This window comes from Desmodus rotundus, chromosome 12 (assembly GCF_022682495.2).
Source record: "Desmodus rotundus isolate HL8 chromosome 12, HLdesRot8A.1, whole genome shotgun sequence".
NCBI classification, from domain to species: Eukaryota; Metazoa; Chordata; class Mammalia; order Chiroptera; family Phyllostomidae; genus Desmodus; species Desmodus rotundus.
The window spans coordinates 80,889,057-80,898,841 of record NC_071398.1 but is presented as its reverse complement, the minus strand read 5'-3'; positions in this window follow the sequence as shown (position 1 = coordinate 80,898,841).

Here is a 9,785-nt window from a genome sequence, read left to right as displayed (position 1 = left end):
TTTAAACAACTAGTGTCATTTCCGTCCCTTGAGTGGAGCCTGACGACACAGATTACGGAGGCTGCCTTCTGTTTTTGGAGTGGACACAACTATTTTAAATACATTCTTTTTTTTTAATATTTTTATTGATTATGCTATTACAGTTGTCCCATTTCCTCCCCCCACTCCACTCCATCCTGCCCACCCCCTCCCTCCCACATTCCCCCCCTATAGTTCATGTCCATGGGTCATACTTATAAGTTCTTTGGCTTCTACATTTCCTACACTATTTTTACCCTCCCCCTGTCTATTTTCCACCTATCATCTATGCTACTTATTCTCTGTACCTTTCCCCCCCTCTCCCCCTCTCACTCCCCTATTGACAACCCTCCATGTGATCTCTCCATCTGTATGGTTCTGTTCCTGTTCTAGTTGTTTGCCTAGTTTGCTCTTGTTTTTGTTTTAGGTGTGGTCGTTAATAACTGAGTTTGCTGTCATTTTTACTGTTCATATTTTTTATCTTCTTTTTCTTAGATAAGTCCCTTTAACATTTCATATAATAAAGGCTTGGTGATGATGAACTCCTTTTACTTGACCTTATCTGAGAAGCACTTTATCTGCCCTTTCATTCTAAATGATAGATTTGCTGGATACAGTAATCTTGGATGTAGGCTCTTGCCTTTCATGACTTGGAATACTTCTTGCCAGCCCCTTCTTGCCTGTAAGGTCTCTTTGGAGAAATCAGCTGACAGTCTTATGGGAATCCCTTTGTAGGCAACTGTGTCCTTTTCTCTTGCTGCTTCTAAGATTCTCTCCTGTTTCATCTTGGGTAATATAATGATGATGTGGCTTGGTGTGTTCCTCCTTGGGTCCAGCTTCTTTGGGACTCTCTGAGCTTCCTGGACTTCCTGGAAGTCTATTTCCTTTGCCAGACTGGGGAAGTTCTCCTTCATTATTTGTTCAAATAAGTTTTCAATTTGTTCTTCTTCTTCTCCTTCTGGCACATCTATAATTCGGATGTTGGAACGTTTCAAGATGTCCTGGAGGTTCCTAAGCCTCTCCTCCTTTTTCCGAATTCTTGTTTCTTCATTCTTTTCTGGTTGGATGTTTCTTTCTTCCTTCTGGTCCACACTGTTGATTTGAGTCCCAGTTTCCTTTGCCTCACTATTGGTTCCCTGTACATTTTCCTTTGTTTCTCTTAGCATAGCCTTCATTTTTTCATCTACTTTTCGAACAAATTCAACCAATTCTGTGAGCGTCTTAATAACCAGTGTTTTGAACTGTGCAGCTGATAGGTTGGCTATCTCTTCCTCACTTAGTTGTATTTTTTCTGGAGCTTTGAAGTGTTGTGTCATTTGGGCCTTTTTTTGGGGGGGGGGGGGGGTCTTGGCCTGTCTGTTACTTAGAGGGGCGGAGCCTTAGGCGTTCCCAGGGCAGGGTAATGCTGGTCTCTGTGTCGTGACGTGACGCTGTATGTGGGGGAGGGGCCGAGAGGGAGCACTGGTGCCCGCTCCACTCTCCACCAGATTTCAGTCACTCCCTCTGCTACCCACAATCAAATTGGGCCCCTCTGGTGCTGATTCCCGAGTGGGTGGGCTTGTGCACACTCTAGGCCCCTGTGGGTCTCTCCAACGACCTCTCCTGTGAGGCTGGGAGTTTCTCCTGCTGCCGCCCCAACCCCCACGGGCGTTTTCAATCAGAGGTTTGAGGCTTTATTTCCCCACGCCGGAGCCCTGGGTTATGTGGACCGCTTCGCTCCCCCCAGTTCGTCCCTGTTTATCTGTGCTTGTGCGAGTGTGGGGCCTCAGGGTGCTACCCGCCGCTCTGCCTGCCCTGTTCTCCGCCACTCTGAGTCCGGCCCTCTCGGTTTATCTGTGTGCGAATGTAGGGCCACAGGGTCTGCTAGAGGTCAGACTGCCTGCCCCGTTCGTCCCACACTCCGCCAGTCTCTGTCCCGCCATGGCCACATGAGTCCTCTCCACCCCGTGCCCGTTTCCCCCCTCCTACCGGTCTGGATGAATGTTTATTTTTTATCTCCGTGGTGTGGGACTTCCTTGTCATTCGATTTTCTGTCAGTTCTAGTTGTGCAGTGTGTCTACCTACGCCGCCATCTTGGTTCTCTTCAATACATTCTTTAACAAATATTTTTCACCCTTCAAAATCTCCACCAAATGTGTCTGAGTGCATGACGTGTTCTAGAACCATTTGTCTCTGCCATAACCTATTGACCACACTAGATCCTAATACTTCAAGACAAAATAATAGTAATCTACAAATCTCCATTTCCAGCAAGTGAGTTTGATGTGGACCCCGGCCCTCCAGATCAGTATGTTTTGGCAGCAGTGGACAAATTCACAGGGAGTACAGAAATCCTGTGGAGAGAAGGGAAGGCATGGCCCATCTCCAAGTGACAGAGAGGGCACCTTACGTTGAGGATGGGCCTCATTTACCATGCACAGGTTCCCGTTGGGTGGTTACCTTTTACAGAAAACAAAGGAGAGGATGTTGCTAATTACATCAAAGAGGAAGGGTGTTTGCAAATATAAAGGGAAAAGTGGTTGAACCAGTTACCCTTGTCCTTGGAAGGTTTAGCATAGATCTTAGGAAGTTACTTTAAAGATATGCAGTAAACATTTGCTGCCTCAACTCAGGGTGGGGGAGACTTCCCAAAAAGCAAGTCTCAAAGCAGCCTAGGTCCAATGCAGACCTGATTTCCCATGGGAGAACCTATCCCTGGGCTTGGGTCCTGTGTGCTGGACCTCGATTCACACTGGTGTTTCTGAGTGGGAGCTGGGCCCACGCCACGCAGAGTGGTCTCCTATAAGAGTTGATATTGTTCTGTGTTGTCCTGTCACCCGCATACCCCAGGAAGAGGGGTGTATCCATGTCAGCCCCACCTTTGTGACACCTCATAATCCCAGAATGGGGATACACAGGTAAGGATAAGAATGGACACCAGCAGACAGGGGGAGGAAAGCACAGTGGGAGTAGCAGAATTAACTGATTGTAACATCCTTTGCAACCTTGCTCCCCATGAGTGCAAAAGGGTTTTAGGGGCAGCTGCTGTGCCTTGAAGTTGGCTGTTCTGAGGTCCCCCTCCCATGTCTCCCTTGAGAGTTTCTCTGCTTGAGGTGCCCTTGTTGCCATCCCTCATTGGACAGCTACTTCTGCTTCTCTGTCATATTGTTCTGGTTATGAAATGCTATTTTGCTGAACTTTTTCATTTCAATGAAGTCTCTACTATAACATCATTTTCTTTCATGGATTATGCTTTGGGTGTTGTATCTGAACACTCATCACCAAGCCCAAAGGACCTTTCTCCTACGGTTTCCTCCAGAAGTTTCTAATATTGTGTTTTATCTTTAGGTCCATGATGGACTTCCAGTTGATTTTTCTGAAAGATGTAAGGTGTCTTGATTTTTTTGTGGGGGGGGGAATGTCCAATTCATCCAGAAGCATTTGTAGAAGAGACTACCCTCTCTATCGAATTACCTTTGCGCCTTTTTCAAGATGAGTTGACCATATTTGTGGGGCATCTATTCCTGAGCTCTCTCCACTCTGTCCTAGGTCCATTCATGTTTCCAACAGTGTTTATTCAGCACCTACTTCAGGGGGGAGGAGCATTCTGCTCAGGCACCAAAGGGAGGAATGAAGTCACTACTCTTACATAGCCCTTGCTCCTCCTCATCAAAGCAGCATTCACACCGCAGTTTGGTAACTGCCCCGTGGGTGTAGGCCAAGGCACAAAGACTTTCCAGCACACAGACTAGCACAGCATCCAACCGTTTCTTCCCGCCTCTATCATGACTGCCTCCATCAGGGAACAAAGCACTACTATCTGTTACCTGCATTTGCTTTTTAATCCTCACTCCAGTATATGTCCATGATATGACACAGAGGGAGAGAGAGAGAGAGACTGATGAGAGAGAAACGTCAATCAGTTGTTTTCTGTATGTGCACTTACCTGGGACCGAACTCACAAACTTTTTCATGTTTGGGAGGATGCTCCAATCAACCAAGCAACCCAGCAAGGGCTTACCTGGATTTTTACAGTCAGCTCCTAACTAGGTTCTCTCATTAAGTGCTTTCCTTTCCCTTAAATGAAGTGGAATTATTTCATTCCTCTGCTCAGAATCTCCAGTGGACTTCCTTCCACCTTCCACCAGACAGTGGAAGTCAATGTTCTCACAGGAGCCTTCATGCGCTGACCCCATCGTGTTCCAGACTCATCTAATCACTCTACTCAGGCCTCTCTGGCCTCCTTGCTGTTCCTCAGAGGTGCCAGGCCCCTTGATTCAGGGCTTTGTGTGTGCTTAGCTCTCTGCCAGGGATAACTTGCCAGGTGATGGCATGTCCTCCTCCCTGCAATTCCTTTAGGTCGTGACACTCTATGCTGTCACCATACATGAGCTGCTCTATATTTTTTTAATCTCTCTCTCTATTTTTCCAGAGAGTTTCTGTGGTTGTGGCATTTTGTCTCCTTCTCCCCCTTCCTCCACCTCATGCTCTTTTCCCCTCATCTGCTGATTAGGGGACTACTCGGAATATAGTAGGAAGTTATCAAACATGTATGAAACCAAAGCATGGAAAAGAAATAGGGATGCGTTGGGAGGAAACTTAGTAAACTCTCAGCCTCTCAAGGACAGAGGAGCTTTGAGAAGCCATCATTGATCCCCACAACCTGAGCATGAAATAAAAGCTGATTATGTGAGTACTAAAAAGAAAAATAAAAGTGGGAAAATGAATGAATAAAAACAATATACTCAAATACCCTTTTTACAGTTGAGAACACTGAGGCACAAAACCTTATTCACTAATCCCCCCCGTGGTGCTCACCTGGGGCAGGGAAAATCCAGTCGTGAGGGAGGATCAGTCTTATTTGAGATACTTATCTTAATCTTCTTTTAACCGAAACTTGCTTGTTTTCCCTTGTTCTTTTTTAAGCAGTGCAAGCAGCAATAATTAAATTGGCTACTTAAGTATTTCATCTGCTCTCTTTCACCCGCCTTATCTCTTACAAAGTGCAAAGCACTGTTCTGAGGCTGAGTGTGAGTTCAAAAAATGGCCCTGGATGGTGTGCCTCAGTGGACTGAGTACTGACCTGTGAACCAAAAGGTTGGTGGTTCGATTCCCAGTCAGGGCACATGGCTGAGTTAAGGGCCAGGTTCAGCTGGGAGCACGTAGAGGCAACCACACATTGGTGTTCCTCTCCGTCTACTCCTTCCTCCCATCCACTCTTCTTTAAAAATTAATTTAAAAAATATAAAAAGATACACAGCACTTGGTGACTATGCAAAGAAGTTCAAATGCAGGATAGAACATGAAAAAGGATGAAAACATGAAATCCAGGTGGGCTACAATGTGTAATCAAAGGGCTTATGTTTGGTTTCCATGTTATGAGCAAAATAAATAAGTCCTTAATAAGGTTCGAAAGTGCTGAGGGGTGGAGGGGAAATCGTCATATTTCTTGACCCCTGGCCCATTCCTTTCCTGCAGAAAATCTGAATGTTCTATGAATTCTTTCCTTTCTTCCACATTAAAATAACCTCGACTGTTCTTTCCATTGCAGCTGGCCACGCGACACAGAATGCTCAAACGCGAACAATGACGTGTTCTAGTGCCTACGTGTGTAAGCCAGTGGTAGAAGCTGGGAAGGTCCCTGCGATTAGCAAGAAAGCTTTTCTCCAGCCATTTCCTTCCTGCAGGTCCTAGACTTTCCAGCAAGGTCCCATCAAGGGGCCATTGTAGAGAAAAGAGAAGGTGTTTGGGGAGGGGCTTGGATAAACCCCCTAGACTGTAGGAAGTCAGTGTGCTCTTCCCACTCTGATGTACTGGCCTGAAGTCACTGAAAGCCGGCCCCTTGCCACCTCGGCCAGGACTCAGCCACTGTGAATAACACCACAGTGCCACTCCAGCTCAGTTGAGAGGCACCCCTGCAGGTAAACCAGGCAGAGAATGCTACTGCACTAGAAGGGGCTTTTCTAGGCAGGGTCAGCTCAATCCTGGAACACCAGGCTACACAACAACCAGACAGGAGAGACTCAGTTTTATAAAGTTTCAGAGCAAGGAAATGGAGTCCTTACCACTGTGCTGCAGCCATGATGACTTTTAAAAGCAGGTCATAGTCTCACAAATACAGAGGCAATTGCATGAACTCATCCTGCTCAGCGTGGTCATCCATTCAGACTGGGGGAAAGAGCACCATGCTGCTGAGCTCCCAGGCATCAAGGCTATCGTTGCTATGGCACAAACTTTTCACGCCATCAACAAAAGATAGGTACCTTACACACAAGAGTCTGTGATGCGGCACCATTACCGATAACCTATGGCAGTCAAGCTGCTCTGGAAAAGGGGGTCGGCACCGTCTGAGGAAACCCGGCATGGGCCAATCAGTGCCAACTACCATTTAGGTGGTCGCACAACTGCTGCTTATAGCACAGTAGAAACAGCGTCACCTCTGAGGTGGGACCAGGAGGAGAGCCACTGCTCCCCTGGAAGAGCCTTGCTTGCCGTGGTGGGTAACATGCTTCCACTTTAATTTCTGACATACTTTTTCTTTAAAGGCTCTCCCCACAACACTGCCCATGAATCCCACTCAGGACTCCACACAGGTTTGACCACTTAGTACATGTTTTCTGGGTGACTCTCACTTTGCATTAGCTCTTTCCACTCCCTGTGTCCTCCAGGTGACTTGGGTGCACACTTCACCCCCTCACCTGCAGGACCAAGCTTTCCATTGCACTTCTCACAACACTACAATTCCCCAATGGGCTGTCAAGAATTTTTCCTTTCCTCCCTGAGGCTGCAGTGAGATCTGCTTATAGCATCCTTTATCCCTTGTTCCAGGCCTAGAGGAGAAGTTTAATGCTAGGCTTGTGGAATGAATGAGTGAACTAACACCCCGTAAATCAGCACGTTGCTGGAAACCCTGGAACCACATCTGCAGCCTGCAGTCTGGAGATTCCTCACCTGCCGGTTCCTGTAAACAGCACAGTCTCCTTCAATTGTGGGTGCAGGTGACAGGCACAGAAGGGACAGGGAAATGGAGGTAGTGTTAGAGTACCTCTCTGCTCCTTCAAGAAGGTGGGAGCCCCACTGACAAGTATTCAAAATCCAGACTGAGGAGTCATGCCAAGGAGAAAGGGGAGGGAGTGTATTAACACCACGCTCAGAAGTTGTTCATACATAGAAGCTGGAAAATTTGAGGTGTGAACCTTCTGAAATTGTATGGCCACATGTTTTGAGCCAGCCTGACCTCCCAGGGCCATGAAGCCCAGGAGCTTGGTGGCATGTCTGGAGCCTTGTAGGATGGTGTAGGGTTAGTGGAGAGAGTCTGGCTTCCTCACCCCGGTGTCTGGGTCATGAAGGGAAGCAGTGTTCCCATAGACTCGGAGGGGCCTAGAAAGCAGTAGTCTCATAGCCAGAGACAGGATCCGATCAACTGTTCCCATAACATGACGTGGGCTCTCCTGTGCAGAACTTTGTTACGTTATGTAATGTTCTCGCAATTTTCCGGGTTTGTTCCCCTCCAGTGCTAAACAATTAGGGGTTTCTCACCAGGGAGAGACACGCAAGGGGACAGAGGGCACAATGAGTGACACGCTGGGGAGCAAGGCCCACGGCATGACACATGAAGATAGAAATGCGGCTTGCAGCGTGCACGGCTCGCCCACCCGTGAGTAAAGGCACGCCCGACATCCCACTGGCTCTGTGAACATTAATCCATCTGTGTGGATACCATGGACTTGCCCAGCGTTTCAGGGGTCACGACAAAATTGGCTTAGTCGTCCGGATTACCTCACGGAACGCCATCGAGCCAGCACCCCCAGAGGGGGCTTGGATTGGCTGGACACCAACAGGTAGTATTAGGTGGCCAGGCTCCTGGAAGCTTGGCCTCCCACCCATGACTGACCTACATCCATGGTGCAGGGACACAGTGACAAAAGCCCTGTGGGTGGTGGGGAAGACCCTGGAAAAGCCCAGTGCTGAGGCGGCTGTGATGGCCGTGGGCTGGGTGTTTCTTTCAGCTTCGCCAGGGGTGACTGAGACAAGGACGACACTTCTCAAGGCAGTGGAATTCCCAGAGCCCAGAGAGGGAGCAAGTGCCCTGAAGCCTGAAGAAGAGGAGACTGCACTTCCCTGATGCCGCAAAGCTCCAAGAACAGCGAGGCAGACGGGAAAAAACGCCTTGAAGGTTTCAGTCTGGGTCCTGGGAAAAAGACTCTGAGCAGGTGAGGGGCTGCAATCCCTCCCCCCTCTCACATAAGCTATTCAGGGGGAAAGGATTGGCGGACAAGGAACTGAGTTCCCTGAGGGCAGCAGCCTTTGGTTCCTGGAGGTATTTGGGTGTGGGGACGCCTTTCCCTCCCCTGCTCCACACAGACATGGAACACAGTTGCTGAGAGTGACTGGCCAGAGGGCCTGCCAGGGCTGGGCGCTCTGGGGAAGCCAGCAGCCAGCCCCCAGAAAGCTCTCCTGGCAGCTCCCTGATCACAGGAAGTGGGGACCCCTGTGGGCAAGAGCTTCTGCTGCTGTGCCTGTGGGTCAAGGCTGAGCTCCAGGAGCTCAGCTCTCCAGTGCTGTTCCAGGAGGCAGGGGGGCCATGGGAAGGATTAGAGGTGGCAGCGCGACCTGGGAGGTTACTGAATGCAGGCTGGAGGTGGCACCTGGAAAGCCCACTGATAGAGAGGCCACCAGAGAGCCGTGGTGGTGGCAGCGACAAGCCAGATTAATGCTTGTCAGAGAGGCCGCCGAAGATAACAGTGGTACCTGGAGTCCCAGAAACAGCAGGTAGGTGACCCGAGGGGATGCAGTCGAGGTGCCAACCACCAGAGCCCGCAGGATTGGTGTGCACTGGTGCTGCACAAGGGCAGCTCAGTGCCCACTCAGATGTGTCCTGTGCAGACCTAATTTATCAGTGCACACCATGGGGGGGTGTCCCAAAAAGACACGTCCTGTGCTTTGAAAGGACCATTTAACTGGGCCAAGCTCCCAACAAGAGGGAGGAAATGTCCTGCTGGACCCTGTGAGGTACATGTGCATGTCACACAGCAAGGCTTTGGGTGGGGTCAGTGGCAGTGAAAGGACTAGATAGTCAACACTTGGGTTTCTGGCCCCAAGAAGGAAGAATCAGAGGTACTTTACTCCTTGGTTGAAAAGCAGTTGGCTGCAGTATATGCTGCCCTGTTGGCCACAGAGGACATACCAGGAACTGCCCCCGTCACAGTTAGGACCACTCATGCCATTGCAGGATGGATCAGGGACTGGATGTCCAGGCCTCATAGTGGGTCGGCTCAGACACCCTTATTAGCTAGGTGGGGTACATCTCTACAATAAAGCAGTACTCTGTCCACTAGCCCTTTGCGGGTTGAGCTAGAGCAAGTGTCAGGGTCAGTTATTTATATAGAGGAGAAATCTACTCTTTTGTCCCTGTAGAAGAGATGGAAGCTAGCCCCTTCCAGGAAGGGCACACACCTATTCCCTCAGATGCATGGTACACTGATGGGTGCAGCGGGGGCCAGCCTGCTGTGAGGACCACTGTAGCAATTTGCCCACACATGACACAATCTGGTTTGAGGCTGGCCTGGAACAGAGCAGCCAGTGGGCGGAACTCCGAGCCACTTGGCTCCTGGCAGTCAGTGAAGCCCAGCCCATGACTCTTTGCACAGATAGCTGGGCCATGTTCTGGGGGCTAACACTGTGAATCTCTACATGGCATACAAATAAATGGAAGGTCACGCAGAGTCCATTGTGGGGACAGGCTTTGTGACAAGACTTATATGGGGGTTAGGTCACTAGAAACAAAT